At 36.3% G+C, this 5214-nt stretch overlaps 1 pseudogene; it reads right to left on the reverse strand.

The window, feature by feature from the left end:
* Positions 1–724: 724 nt before the first annotated feature.
* LOC110805204 (PTI1-like tyrosine-protein kinase 2) lies at positions 725–3401 on the reverse strand (annotated as a pseudogene).
* Between the last annotated feature and the right edge of the window lie 1813 nt (positions 3402–5214).

A 5214-nucleotide genomic window follows, 5' to 3' on the forward strand; every position in this document is an offset into this window, starting at 1 on the left:
TCATATTTTATTTAAAATTAAAAGGAAAATTGTTAACGTTTATTCACCTTAATGGACACAATAGTCCGGGTAATGGAAAAAGAATTCTCAAACTTCAGAAGCTTTTTCGTGGGCTACCTCCACCAATATTTGAAGATTTTAATCTAGGATTTTTATACTTAATGTTAGTTATGTGATGCACATTAATTGGGCGAAGGAGTGCGCGCATGTGGTTAGGCAAGTACATTGTGAGAAAAATAAATTGCGAAACACACTATTTTATACTATGTAAGTGTTAATTTATTTATTTCGGTATTACAATTAAGATTTTTCAATGTGTACGGGAATAAGTATTATATTATTTCTGGAATTAGATTTTATTAAGTAGAAATGATGTCTATTGCAAATAATTTTTCTTGCCTATTATTTATGGTGATTAGTTGTAACAACACATTTTTTTTAGTTTTTATATAATCTCGCACGCATCGCGTGCATATAAGACTAGTTCCTTTATAGTGGAACATATTACAATATTAGTTATGAAATAACATATTAAAGTTGCGGAAATTTAAAGTACACGACTTTGTGGTTATATGCTACTCTGTGACGGGGAAATTTAGAGTCTCTCAACAACCAACGAGAGTTGATTGGAAACAATGATGAATTCGCGAAAGGGGGAGGAAAAACTTCGGACAACAGCAACAAAAATGAATGAATAATATTACTGCACATGAAAGAATCCGCCTTTTGCCATTTTCAAAATGAGTTTGATCATATTGTCGCTATTCTTTTTTATACAAATAGCCCTGAAATCCGTATAAGCGCAAAAAAGACTTAAACGGATTGCCTAGACATCAAACTCTTTTTTTTCCCCACATCCAAAACAACAAACTCAAGAACGACTTATGAAAAAAAAATCGGATATATATGGTGATGAACAAAAGCCGGCCAAGAGTCAAGGAACAAGATAATCCAAACAGCTGTAGAAATTATCTAACACAATCAACGCAATGAACTTGACAGTAACTATTCTCTCTTTTAAGTTGCCTCTAGAGTTGGAACTGGAGCAGGAGCTGGAGCTGGAGATGGTGGCTTTAGTAACGGCTCGAGTGCTTTGACAACGATGCTCATGTTTGGCCTAAATTCACCTTCATATTGAACACATAGAGCTGCTACAGCAGCCATCTACAAAACCCACATCATGTCAGCAATCAGCAAATAGAACAACAAGGGAATAAGAGGTGAGTTAAGAAAAACACCTTAGCCACTCCTTTTGCAGGGTAATCCTTCAATCTGGGATAACACACTGCTTAACTTTGTATTCACTCAGCCTTGGAGTTGCCTGACAGAAGAAACAAACACATGTTTTTAGGCAACTACTCCAGGGCAGAATATAAATAATGACTACTCCGTACTCATTCACCTCTTATACTGGTTCAATAAAAAAAAGTCTAGGAAATTTACCCAAGTAACAAGACTTTGCTGACCACGAGGCATTGTATGATCCACGGGTTTGCGTCCTGTTAATAGCTCCAAAAGAACCACACCAAAACTATACACGTCACTCTTTTGCGTCAACTGTCCAGTCATTGCATACCTAGGACATTTGCAGACAGCTTAGCAAAGGTTCACAAAGCGGTCAATGTCACAAGTAACATAAATCAAGAAGAAACAACCATTTGTTCATCAGTTAGCCAATTTAAAGATTTCCTACATTACCACCACCCATGGGGGGGGGGGGGGGGGGGGGGGGGGGGGCATGGCCTAGTAATCATTCTGTATAGTCTGGATATTAGCAAGTTGATATAATCCAGCTACCATAAAGATACTATGCTTTTCAAACTTTAGTTGGTTCCCCCCATCTCCAAAATAAAACAATTAAACGACAACAGACGTGAACATGACTAACTAACTAAAATCCTTAATAAAACAATTAAACGACAACAGACGTGAACATGACTAACTAACTAAAATCCTTATTACCCCCGTAGGGCATGCATTCATATTAAAAGATAAACCCCAAATATAGAAGAGAAAATTACTCTGGTGCATGATAGCCAAAGGTGCCCAAAACTCTGGTGGAATGAAGACGAGCAGCCATATCAGGGGCCTGATTTGAAAGGTTAAAATCTGCAATATTGGCTCTGAAATCCTCAAACAAGAGGACATTACTAGATCTAATATCTCTCTCCAAATATAATACTAGTATACATGAATAACTCACTGTCAACCAATGTAGCATTCCATCTTACATATTCAAAATAAATGTTAATACCCTCCGGGAAATACCTAAAACAAAGCAAGGTATCAGCATATGATACAAGTAAAAAAAATCGCGAGAATACAAGCCTTTGTAAAATCTCCGAGATTTGTGAGTAATGAGTTGCTTGTTGAGCAGATCCACTTCTTGCTTTTTAGTCCATTTAACAAGAATTGTCTTTTTAGTCCACTTATTGTGAATGTTTATCACTAGCACTAGCAAGAGCACTACTGGCACTGGTCATTTAGACATTCCCGTTATGCATAAAGTTAAAGATCCGGTCTAAAACATGTTAGCAGAGAACCCATGTACTCACCTCCTCAAGGCCGCATCCAGGTCTTCCTCTTCCTTGGCGGGTTTATCTTACATATTCAGTATCTCCATCACCCATACATCCAAGGAAGCCTCAGAAATCTGAACCACAGACAAACAACCATATGATTCCAACAAATACATCCTATTTTCTTTCCCATCACTCATTTCATCAGGCAAATAAATCTTTCTCCAAACATCTCTCTCCAAATCTAATACTAGTATACATGAATAACTCACTGTCAACCAATGTAGCATTCCATTTACAAATACAACCTGATTTCTGTTCATTTGGGTGAAATGTTCCTCCTGCAAACTCACAAACTTCCTCCATTTGTTTCACAATATCTAACAAAATTGAATCCATACACTTCAAGAAAACCGCTTAAATTCGACTTAAGATCAAAGAAAACACAGAATTCATTGTCAATTACGATTGTGAGATCATAATACCTTTGAACTGAGATAAATTGACAATTACATTCAATTGAATCCATATTCTTCATTCAATTAAGAGTAAATTACATACCTCTATATAGAATAATACTCCAAACCGCCTCCAATAAGATCTTCGATACCAGAAAATTAGGGTTGATGTTCTTCCCCAATTTATGCCGCGAAAATCCAAATAAGAATTAAGCCCATTTTGAAGTTATTTCATTGATTGTCGGAATCATAATAGAGAATCGGTTGATGGAGCGCGGGAACTTGAGCTGGGTATGAAGTTTTTGGAACAATCGAGTTTTTAGAGCTTGAAGAACTGAAGAAAAGGAGGGAGATTGGAGAAAGGAAGGGGAAAATCACGTTGTATTGCTGCTGTATTCCTACTGTATTCCTAATGATATACGTATTTTAATTGCCATGTCATACATAGCCACCTCACTCTTTCTCTCGCCCAGTCATATACTATTGCCTAGTAAGAAACTAATTTATTTTTATTTTTGGCTATATTGGGTACTGTAGTACCCCATATGTTATATGGGCTAATACTTCCTCGAGTTACAAAGGGTTAAACAAGGGTTTTGGATCATAGGTGTATGAGGGGTGGAAGGGTAAATACTTGAATATATGTTGACATCAATAAAGGGTGGTAAATGTACTTCTATAAGTTTTTCAATGAGGTGAGAGATATGTTTAGGTAAACAACTGAATTTTTTTTAGGTTGTGGTATTAATGGAGGTTGAACACATTGTTTGAGGCTTAGTACATTGGCATCTGTATAAATCTAAAAGAGATTCTAAGTCGTAGCTACTAATAAGTCTAGAATCATCGACACTCAAACCAAAAAACGTATAGCAAAAACTGAAACAGTTCTCGATTTAATGGTTGCGTTATAGGGCGAACCCAACTCATCTAAATAAAGGGGTTATTTTTCTGGGGTTTGTGTTTGAGAGCTTCACCAATTAAATTGGGGTTTCATGCCAACCCATATACTAAAGAGGGTTTATTTCATTGACCCAAACTTTCTAATTTTGTGCTGGTTTGAGTCTAATTGTCAAGTCATTTCAGTTTGTGTCAACTAGTCAGTCATCCAAGGCAATGTTGAGATCAAACGAGATATCATATATCATATCAGTTTAAGGGAGTGCTTTGGTCCCTTTTGGAAATCTCGTGCCATAAGAAAATACAAGTTGGAACTCTAGGTGAAATTATATCAGGTAGCTTACACTTACCCGACTGGCTATTTAAGTAGAGTTAATTCATAAATATCCTGTGTAGAAATTTTCTTTTTTCTGTCTTTTTCAGAAAAAATTTCTACTTGTTCAGGCTGGTAACTGATTAGAAAGAAGGATGCATAATTGATGTTGTAGTTCCTTTTAATGGTTGAGATTATATTTTAGGGTTGTTTTTCAGTTATTTGCTATTAAGTAATATTAGCTTAACTCTGTTGGTTTGACTGTCTTTGCAGACACTTGGAATAGGACATGCATTTTCTTCATTTATTTGGCAGTGTGGCCCTATCACAGGTCTTGTGGTAAGTCATGGCCCGGTAAAACTCTTCTTTGGTCTCTTATGTGTATTTACTTTGATATGGCTGCTCTTTTTCTATGTAATGTTGTATTTTCATCTCCCTTGTTACTGTTTAGCTTCTCCGTTACATCAGTTATCTGTATGGTTGTATACAACAACCCTGTGAGGCTGTGATTCCGTGAACACACTGAAAAAAATTATAGTTTTGTCTTCTAGTCTTTTGTTAAGAAGGGAGATTTTTCATAGATTACTGGATTAGGCATTAAGTCTTTTCGGGTCTGCTGTCTATATCTTTTTAAGAAATTGTATTTTTCTTAGGTTTATGATTCTTTTTAATAAACCTGCAGTTCTAATCGGAAAGTAATAACATACTACCTATAAAACTAAAAAGGTATACACTACTTCAGTTGGACAACCCTGGTAACTGCACTAAGGCTACTGCTTCGGCAGGGCAGGCTTTTAGTTTTGTTAAAAAGCATGGTGAAGGATTTTAGAGTTCACTAATCTCTGTAACATATGTCTGCAAGCTCCTCGAAGGTCGAGTAATTTGCGGTAGGGATGTATTGTTGGAATGTCCACCTGTTACCCTGAACCCAGCTGTATCAAGATAAATGATGGAGAGACCCTGGTTCCAGAATCAAATTATAGCAGTTCTCAGAAACACACTAGAGTTTATATGATGTACAATTTTG

Source organism: Spinacia oleracea, chromosome 2 (genome assembly GCF_020520425.1).
Source record: "Spinacia oleracea cultivar Varoflay chromosome 2, BTI_SOV_V1, whole genome shotgun sequence".
Classification (NCBI taxonomy): domain Eukaryota; kingdom Viridiplantae; phylum Streptophyta; class Magnoliopsida; order Caryophyllales; family Amaranthaceae; genus Spinacia; species Spinacia oleracea.